An 11,091-nucleotide genomic window follows, 5' to 3' on the forward strand; every position below is an offset into this window, starting at 1 on the left:
AGGCTGAGCATTGTAAATGCTGTCTTTTCATTGTTTACAGTCACTCAGACAGCCACTAGTTGTGCTTCCTAGTCCAGTGCTGCAAGTGCCGCGTCTTCGTTCTGTGTCTCCACGCCCTGCATGGAAGTGCTGATCGTTCCCTATAGAGATGCATTAATTCAGTACATCTCTAATAAGGAGATGCTGATTAGCGAGGGTGGCGTTTTGCTGCAAATGCACAATAGTCTCCCAATGCTTTCTTATGGGAAACCATTGGATTGGATGAGAACATAAAGATTGATGCTTAGCCATGCAGGTGGAGCCAGCTACAGCAAGTCCAGCACAGCGTGGGAAAACGGGTGCGTAAAAACGCCTTTCCCATGTGATTGGGGGGCGGTGCAGTAACCTAAATAGTTACTCACTTTAGTGTTAGGAATATAGGTCTTTATTCCTGACACCATAGTGTTCCTTTAAAATAAAATTTTACTGTATGAATTAACTTGTATTTGTTATATTTCCTCATATTTGCCTTTTCCAGATTTCCATTTGGCTCATGTCAAAAAGGCAAGGTGGAATTTTTTTGTTTTTTTTTTAAATGTCATTAATCCTTCTGCTTCCCCCCCAAATATGTCAGCCACGTTTGATTATAAATGTAAAATTACATTGTGGGCAGGACTGACAAACTTAAAGAGAGCTACAGCCTGTTTTAAACCCCACGTCCTGCTGCAGAGATTACAACTATGTGAGATTTCTATAGCTGTCGGTTGACAGGTCACGGTTAGCAATAAAGATGTTCTGTTTTGAATGCAGTCCTTAGTAGTACTCTACTGCTATTATGCAGTTATTCTAAACCATGATTTTGCAACCTCTAATGAAACCAATCATATTTGAATTATTTGTGTTCCTGTTCTAAATAAGTATATACATGCGATTGCTCTGTGATGGTGCTACAGCAAAAATGAAAGTTTACCTGTAAAATTGCGTACGGAGTTGGTCCATTGAACCGTGTTGCAGGGCTTAACCCCTTTAGGGCTGGAATGTTTTGGCCATGTAGTACGTTGAGGACTAGGGCTGTTTTAACACTTTTATGGTATTTGTGTTTAGCTGTAATTTTCCTCTCTCTCATTTACTGTTCCCATACAAATTATATATTGTGTTTTTCAGGAAAAGAAGGGCTTTCTTCACATAACATTATTTGTATCATGTCATATAATTTACTTAAAATAAAATATGGTGAAAAATTATTATTAAAAAAATGTTTTTACTTGAAAAATCTTATACTCATCTACAGAAATGGATTCCAAATTTTGTTCCCCGTTTTAAAACACCCAGTGTTGCATTTTTTTTTAAAAATGTTTTTGCAAGTTATAGGGCTACAAATACAAGTAGAACATTGCTGTTTATAAATATATATTTTTTAAATGTATCCATAGTGACATTGTAACACTGTTATCTGTCATAAATCTCTGAATCACACCCCACATGTACATATTATACCCACCCAGGGTATTCATCTAAGGATATTTTGACACTTTCTATGCAGCCAATTTACTACCAATCTTTGCCAAACTTCGCATAGGTAATTTTTAAGATTTTTTTTTTTTTTTCCACATACATTGCAATTCAGGTATAAATTCACAGACCCTGTTATGTGTTGCTGCCGAAAAACACACTAATATGTGTCCAGCAGCATCTCCTGAATACAGTGATACCAACCATGCATAGGTTTGTCGTGTTGTTTGGGGGCTAAAAGGCCACATTTGGCAGGTGCGCCTATCCATTTTTCAACTTGGAATTTTGACATGTAGTCAACCTGCGCCCATGTCCTATTTGTGAAATTTTTTAAGCCGGCCAATGTATTTTACCCCCATCAAACCATATATTTTTGAAAAGTAGACAACTCAGGGTATTTTAAATGGTGGTATTTTAACACTTTCCATGCACTAATTCCACCACCAGCCCTTATCAAACTTTTGGGTAGTAATTTTTTTTTGCTTTTGTTTTTTCACACACATTGCACTTTAGGCATGAATTAACAGATCCTGTTACGTGTCACTGCCGAACAACACCCCAATATTTGTTAAGCAACATCTCCTGAGTACAGTGATACCACCCATGCCTAGGTTTGCTTGGTTGTTTGGGGCTAAAAGGCTGCGATAGAGACTTGTGCATGTCAGTTTTTCAACTTGATATATAGGTATGCTTGGCCTATCTTCAGTTCCGCGTATTTTTGCATCACCCAGTTAATGTTACCATCTTGAAAGTATATATTTTTATAAAGTAGGATATTATATATGAGGTGTTTTTTTTTTTTATATTCTTTATTTTTGCCTCATTCCAACATAAAGTAAGTCGAGTAACATACAATAGCAAGGCATATAACACTTTGGTTGTCACATAATACTGTACTCTGCTATTGAAGAATGGTAGACAGCAAGAATGAGAATTTTATGTTATATAGTTTATATGAGGACTGAGAGCATACTGAATGGCTGTCCCACGTCAGCGAGAGTGAAGCGAGGGGTGAAGTAGGCTAACTGCGGGGCTGACGAGGGGAGAGTATAAGGTATCCCCTATAGACTGTAGCCTGGCTGGGTCCTTATGGGATATGCCCACTTTACGTGCACTGAAGGGTAAGGTAGGAATCAACAAGAAAGGACTGTTGGGCAGTATTGTGGGTGTAATAGGACTGCGATATGGGGGGAGTTACAGTGCTCAATGACCCCTGAGCACCAAGTGGGGGGGAGGGCGTATGTGGAACTAGGCCCTGAGGTGTTTGAAGTGGAGAGATATGCTGGAAAAAGAAGAATAAAACTCTAAAACATAAGGGAACAGTAATAAAATTAAGTTCGGGTCTATAGTTATTGCTCAGCTCCAGAGCGCTCTCTCCAGGCAGCGCTGCATCTTCAGAGAATACAGCAGGTTACTTAGCCGGTTTCAGTTGCAGCTCGCGGTACAAAGGGTACAATGTTCTGCACATCCCAGGAGCGGCCAGCTGCAGGGGGATTGTCAGGACTCTGTGTAAGGCCCAGGTCTCTCAGGAAGGAGGCAGTATCTGTTTGTGTGGTGAGGTGGTAATCGGTGCCCCCTTTGATGGCTGTGAGGGTGTGAGCCGGGCCCCATTTGTATCGGACATCTGCCTCCCGCAGGGACTGAGTGACCTGTCGGACTGAACGTCTCCAGTCTAGAGTGGCTCTGCAGAGGTCCTGCAGGAAGGTGAGTTGCATCGCCTCAAATTGCATGGGAGCTCTGGACTTCAGCGCCTCCACTACTGCCATTTTATCCCGGAACGACTGGAAGCGGATTAGGACGTCTCTGGAGGCACTTGCTGGAGCCCTTGCTGTTTTGGTGAGTCGGTAGACACCTTCAACTGCTATGGCCTTGGCTTGACGTGGGTGCAGTATGTGAGCTAGTAGGCGCCGGAGGAAATGCGGCAATTCTTTGTCAATAATAGTCTCCTCTATGCCTCGCACTTTTAAATTATTGCGCCGGCGCGCATCGTCTAGAGAATCCACTCTAGCCTGTACGGCCTTGCGTGAGGCCTGAAGTTGTATGATGTGCTCCGCAATGCCCACTTGCCTCTGTGTTAGAGAGGAGATGTCTTCCTCTGTAGCTTTTACCCTCTCTGTGACAGCTGACAACTCCATGGAAGAAAGCGCGGATATGTTTCATGAAGAGCAGGAAATCCCCCTTAGTAGCTGGGGCCCCAAGGTCTCCCTCTTGTAAGAATTCCGTAGGGTCAGTGGCTTCTGACTTTGTGATTTTATCTGGTGCGTCCATGATTTCCTTGGAGGAGGAAGAGTGCCGGGATCTGGGCAGGTCCACCATCTTAGATCTAGGCCTCACTTTTAACATGTCTCCGATATCTCGAGCTCTCTCCCCCGAGTGCGTTTTCAGCTTCTGAGCCTTCTTCCCCATAGTGTCCCAGAGATCAGGGACCGAGGTTGGACTGAGGGCTCGGTAAGTACAGGCTCAATTTGCTATTTGTTTGGCGGTTAGTGTCTGAGCGCTGCCAGCATGCGACCGCTCTCCTCGATGGCTAGGCCACGCCCCCATATATGAGGTGTTTTAACTTCCTTCCCCCAACCATTGTGCTAAGGAAATTTCAGAGAAGGTGCATGATGGTAATTTTTGAATTCTGCTTTTTGATTTTAGCCAGCTGGCTATATGTTACTGCCAGAAAACACCCAAGTTTGTTTTTTCTTGCATATGGTGGCAGTACCTGAGGGTTTGCCCTTTCTTGTAGGACAAGCACCTGAAAGATAAATAAAATTGAGCAAATCCCTCCCCCTTGCCCTATAAAGGGCTACTAAGGCAAACCTACCCCAGTTCCAACCGGAACTTTATTTAAAAAAAAAAAAAGACAAAAATTTAATTTCAGCATATATAAGCTGTGCAAGTACCCACTGAGAGCATGGATGCTTGCCAGAAGAGGCCCGCCGTGTCACTAGCCCCACCCCCCACACGGTGCAGAGGTATTTTGAGGTGAGATTAGCTAATCTTTACTTTAAAATTATCTCTGTATCTCACCCTGCCACTTCACCCTGTCACCCCCCCTCACCCTGCCACTTCACCCTGTCACCCCCTCACCCTGCCACTTCACCATGTCACCCCCCTCACCCTGCCACTTCACCCTGTCACTCCCCTCACCCTGCTACTTCACCCCCCTCACCCTGCCACTTCACCCTGTCACCCCCTCCTCACACCATCTCACCCTGTCACCCCCCTTCACCCTGTCACCCCCTCCTCACCCTGTCAACCCCTTCACCCTGTCACCCCCTCACCCTGCCACTTCACCCTGTCACCCCCTCCTCACCATATCTCAACCTGTCACCTCCCCTCACCCTGCCACTTCACCCTGTCACCCCCCTCACCCTGCCACTTCACTCTGTCACCACTCTCTCACACTGCCACCCCACCTTTCACCCCCTGTCACCCCATCTCACCCTGTCACCCTGCCACCCCACCTGTCACCCTGCCACCCCACCTGTCACCCCCCTCTCACACTGCCACCCCACCTGTCACCCCCTCTCACCCCACATCTCACCCTGCCACCCCACCTCTCACCCTGCCACCCCAACTGTCCCCCCCTCTCACCCTGTAACCCCACCTCTTACTCTGTCACTCACCCTGTCACTCCCCACACACTGTCACCCCACCTCACACTGTCATCCCCTAATACTGTCCCCCCCTCACCCTGTCACCCCCTGTCACCCTGCCACCCCACCTGTCACCCCCTCTCACCCTGTCACCCTGCCACCCCACCTGTCACCCCCCTCTCACCCCACATCTCACCCTGCCACCCCACCTGTCACCACCTCTCACCCCACCTCTCACCCTGTCACCCCACCTCTTACTCTGTCACCCACCCTGTCACTCCCCACACAGTCACCCCACCTCACACTGTCACCCCCTAATACTGTCCCCCTTCTCACCCTGTCACCCCATCTCACCCTGCCACCCCACCTGTCACCCCCTCACTCTGCCTCCCCTCTCACCCCACATCTGACCCTGTCCCTCACCCTGCCACCCCACCTGTCACCCTGCCACCTCACCTGTCATCCCCTCTCACCCTGCCACCTCACCTGTCACCCCCTCACCCTGTCACCTCACCTCTTACTCTGTCACCCACCCTGTGACCCCCCACACTGTCACCCCCTTACTGTCACCTTACCCTGTCACTCCCCACACACCGTCACCCCACCTCACCCTGTCACCCCACCTCACCCTGTCACCCCCCTAACACTATGTCACCCCCCTAACACTATGTCACCCCCCTAACACTATGTCACCCCCCTAACACTATGTCACCCCCCTAACACTATGTCACCCCCCTAACACTATGTCACCCCCCTAACACTATGTCACCCCCCTAACACTATGTCACCCCCCTAACACTATGTCACCCCCCTAACACTATGTCACCCCCCTAACACTATGTCACCCCCCTAACACTATGTCACCCCCCTAACACTATGTCACCCCCCTAACACTATGTCACCCCCCTAACACTATGTCACCCCCCTAACACTATGTCACCCCCCTAACACTATGTCACCCCCCTAACACTATGTCACCCCCCTAACACTATGTCACCCCCCTAACACTATGTCACCCCCCTAACACTATGTCACCCCCCTAACACTATGTCACCCCCCCTACACTATGTCACCCCCCCTACACTATGTCACCCCCCCTACACTATGTCACCTTCCCTCTCACACTATGTCACCTTCCCTCACACTAGGTTTCCCCCTCACACTAGATCTCCCCCCTCTTACTCTGTCACCCCCTCTTATTCTGTCACCCCCTCTTATTCTGTCACCCCCCCCTCTGTCACCCTCCCTCTCATGCTGTCCCCCCCTCTGTCTCTTCTCTCTTACTCTGTCACACCCCTTACACGAATGTAACCCTCTCACACTAATGTCACCCCCTCACACTGTCACCCCCCTCTTACTCTGTCACACCCCTTACACTAATGTAACCCTCTCACACTAATGTCACCCCCTTCTTACTCTGTCACCCCCTCACACTATGCCACCTCCCTACACTATGTCATTTTCCCCACACACTCTGTCACCTCTCTCCGCACACACTGTCACCTACCTCCAAACACACTATCTCTCCCTCTAAACAAACAGGCACCACTCTCCACACTCTGGCACCCTCCTGCTCTTTTACACTCACCCTGCCACAGTTACTCCTTTACTCACCCTGTCACCCCCTAAAGGCAATCATTCTACACACGGTCATAAAACATAGCGTCGCCATGAACAGGCAGTACACAAACATACACATATACAAAGATACTCACTGCCAGACACACACTCTCAGGCACACAGAGGTAGACAATGCAACGATGTATACAAAGACTAGTTCTCTATATCCAGTACTGCAAGCTTCCCCTTCAATATATCTACAGCTTCTTATACACACTAAAGTCAACTGCAATTTTTTTCCAATAATGGTGTTAGTGGGGGCCTCATGTATGAGTTTCGCCTAAGGCCTCGCCAAGTCTAGAGCCGCCACTGCTATCTCCCAGGCATGCGAGGGAGATAGTAACAGCGGTATTTCTCTGATCGCTCCTGCTGCTCGTTTTATGTTATGACGGTTCAGGACCGTCATCGGTCCTCAAGGGGATGTTTCTGATGGCGATTAGAACAGGGGTGTGTGTGATTATATTAAATAAAGCAAAGGCTGTCTTTTGGCGGTTTATTTCTAATGTTTTCCATGATGTTATTCAGTTTAAAAAAAATACGGTTTACAATACGGTAGAAAATAACACGACTAAATAAAGTTATTTTAAAAATTGGCATGATGTCTTTTTACTCCTTTGTACAGTCACATTTGAAGTCAGTCCCAAATGGCTGACATAAGGAAAGTTTTGATATTAAAACCAAGACAGAGGAACCCTTTCTTATTCTATATCTAACCCGCTGACTATCTAAATAGTAAATAACTAATCCTACAGCTTGGTGTAATGGTTATGGTGCAAAGAATCTGACTGCCATCCTGCGTGGTTTATCAAACTGTTTAATAACGGTTTGGGAAAACCCAGGACTGTCCCCAGCACCTATAGTCTGCCCCCACTTGATAATACAGAATTTAAACTAACTCATTATCTGTGTTCGTTCCATCCAGCCTGATTGACCATGAGAGTAGCTTGCATAATGAAATTACGATAAATTAAAGTTGTTCTATTTAGAACCAGATTTCTCACTAACTGGTCTCCAGGTTATTTTCCATTACATATCGGGGCATGCTCTCCATTATAAGCGAGTTTCTGAATTTTCTTCTATCTTTACTGCATAGTGAGATGCCAGGAGCTAATTAAGGAATTCCAATAACAAAAACCACAATGACTACGTCGATATAAACAAATAGACACACAGTGAATGTTAGGCTGCTGAAAATGTACCACAGGGTCTCATAAACTCTTACTCTGCCATGGACTCACACTAACCCGTTTCTGCTTTCCTTGTCTCTGTGTAAATCAGTCGCTGGGAATACTTAAAGAAGTCAATACATTTCAGATGGATTATCAATAAGTATTCAAATGTTTTAATGCGTCGGACATTGTATATATAAAACACAGTTTTTCTAGGGGTGTACACAGCTACGGCAATATCAACCAATCACAGGAGTGTAATTTTCCATATAACATTATGTATTGCTGTTAGTCTCCTGTTAACTGATGCACATGACAGTCTTTGATTTAGGAACCCAATTAAAAATTACAGGTGGCTAGGAAGAATGTGTTTTTTTCTCTCAAGTGCAGGATGTTTGTCAAATATAGTGAGAACTGGTGTCAGGCACACGAGAAAAATATTGTATGTTTAAAAAAATGTGAGTTTAACCCCTTTCAACGCATTAATATCTTGTATTCTAATCAGGCCTACTGACCATCCAGTCTTAAGCTATGTATACAGTATTACTTTAGCTATGTAATAAGGAATATAGAAGCAGAAAGCAGGGCATGAGATTGACACCCTGTCACATAATATATACAGTATAGCTCTGTATGTCTAGGGGAATATTCACTAAGCATTGCATAGCTAAACTTATTCATTTTCCATCAATAAATTAGGGGCTGCAACCCAAATTATAAAGCATGTGTTTATAGGTAAAGCAGAGTAACAGGACCAGATTTACATTTCAGGCATATCTTCCCTCTCCTAAAAAAAGGTGTTTTTTTTTCTCTTCTCTGTGTCAGTTATGTGTTAATTTTTATGAATGATGTTTGTGAATGCATGTTGTGTGTGTTTTGGGAATACATGTATTGTGTTCTATAATAGTTCTTCAGGTGTATATTCTGTGACCAGGTACAAGCTAATTCGGTGCCAAATTGTCCTCCAAGTCATTATTTAGGTCTCCGTGCACTATTATTATTATTGGCATTTCTATAGAATCAACCTATTCTGCAGTGCCTTACAATATTATAAAGGGGGTGTTTAAAAACAAATGACATTCATGTTGACAAGAACATTAGATTGATGAAGACCCTGCACAAACAAGCTCACATTAAAGATGGCCCTACGCTAGCTGATATTGGCACGCTTTGGATATTTTGACCTGACCAGCGCTTTTTAGACGATGGGCAGAGGCGTCTAGGCCCTGGGACGAAGTGGAGTCATCCCTCTGTGGAGAGAGGACTGCGGTATACAGTGGGACGGGAAGCTGGCTTTATATTGTCTTTTTCTCAAGAATCTATAACAGCAAAATTAAAGGGGAAAAACTAGGAAGGGAACAGCTCTTCCATCTAAAAAGTAAGCTTTTCATGTATAAAAGCTTTAAGTCAACTTCCATGTTCTTTGGAAGAACGCTCTACAAAGCTGTGAGCAAAGATTTATTTTCTGTTTAAAGGGGCACTAGTCACCAGAACAAATACAGGTGAGAGAAAAGGCAAAATTTACATTATAGCCTAGGGAAAACTACAGTTGCCACTCCTCAGATGGCTACTAGAGGTGCTTCAAATAAACTAGCTTATTATCAATGAATGCTTACATTGGTTAAGCTTGCATTTAATTTTCAATAGAGATTAGTTGAAATTGGTTGAATTGTAATATTTGATGGCTAGCAAAAAATCTAAAAATCAAAAGCTGCTATCCAAGAAAGATAAGAAACAGGAAAAACTTTAACAAAAAAAAGGTTAATGGATGGCTTTGGCGCAAACCATAATGGACATGGAGTACAGAGCGAAAAGACAATCTTGGGATACAAAATATGCCAGAAGCTATAACCCGTGATAAATTGGAGTCTGTCCTACTAGAATTTATTTTAGAGCTTATGAGTCAAAATTGATTTAAAAAAAAAAAAAAAAAAGAAACAATATTGGATCACTTTCATTGGACCTATAGAGTAAAATCAATCCCAGACTTGGTTCCTAGAGATGTGATTGTCCCCTTCCAATCTTACAGAATTAAGGAACTGGTAATGAGAGCAGTACAAACAAATATCACAGAGGATGAGGAATTTTCCAAGATATTGATATTCCCAGATTTGGCTTTCCAGACTGGGAAAATCAGAAGATCATGTGCATAAATTAGAAAAAAACATAAAATATAAATGGGACTCCCAGTTACCTTGATTATTCAGAAAGAGTGTAAGGACAAACTTTTTCTTATCTCACTAATAATATATAGTTTTTTTTTTGTTTTGTTTTTCAATCTTTCTTTTATTGAGGCATTGATAAGACGGGGTACAGAATAAAGAGTAGGGAATGCACATTTTTGTACAGGTTGGGAGCAAGATAACACAATATAGCATCTCCTATGAGTGTCAGCCTCATTTTATATTAATAAGGTGTAGCATAGTTGTACTAACAAGTTGAACGATCAGTAGTAAAAGTAACGAAGCATCGTAACCACAGGCTTTATACATATCTGAACATTTAAGTCGTGAATGCAAGCTAAGTTTAGGTTTAAGGATGAGTTTACAATGTGTATAGGCACATGCAATTAAACCAAGTGCTGCAGACTATACGCTAGCTTATATTCAATGCTAATGGCAGGTAAGTGCCTACATCCAGTTGGACTTTCCAACTTTATATTCTACTGAGCTTACTAGTTGCCAAACTATGCTTAGGGGACCAATCTTACTAGGTTAGAGATACAATATATGAGAGCTGCAGTCATGCTTGGGATTTTCCACCCTAGGTTAACCCCTAGGCCGTCAGCCCCCAGACAAAAGTCAGAGGTTTCTCTCTGTGGGCTCTGCCTGTGAAGTACGTGGGCAGCAGAGGGACGGGAGCCAAGGTATTGCCATGTTAGGCTCAGTCCAGGCAAGTGGCTTGGAGACAGTCTCCACGAAGTGTACATGCGATTTGTAGTCCTGTGCTTGCCTCTGGTGGGAGCCAGGACCCTGCAGGTCCGAGTGCATCGACCTCCGTGTGTTGCTCTGAGAGGCTCAGCTTACTGGGCTTCGTCGCTGGGGGAGCTCCTTCTGCGAGCTTGCTTAGGTGGTCTGGACCGATAGGTCGTTGCTGACGGCCCCTGCCGGTCCTATGCATTGCCGCCAGCCCTGAGTCAGCGTGGTTCCGGCTGCTCATGCACTGTGTGGTTGGACCCGGAGTTGGTCTCAGCAGGTATGTGCCGGTTTCCTCGTGGCCCATGT

The sequence above is a fragment of the Pelobates fuscus genome, chromosome 10, assembly GCF_036172605.1.
Source record: "Pelobates fuscus isolate aPelFus1 chromosome 10, aPelFus1.pri, whole genome shotgun sequence".
Classification (NCBI taxonomy): Eukaryota; Metazoa; Chordata; class Amphibia; order Anura; family Pelobatidae; genus Pelobates; species Pelobates fuscus.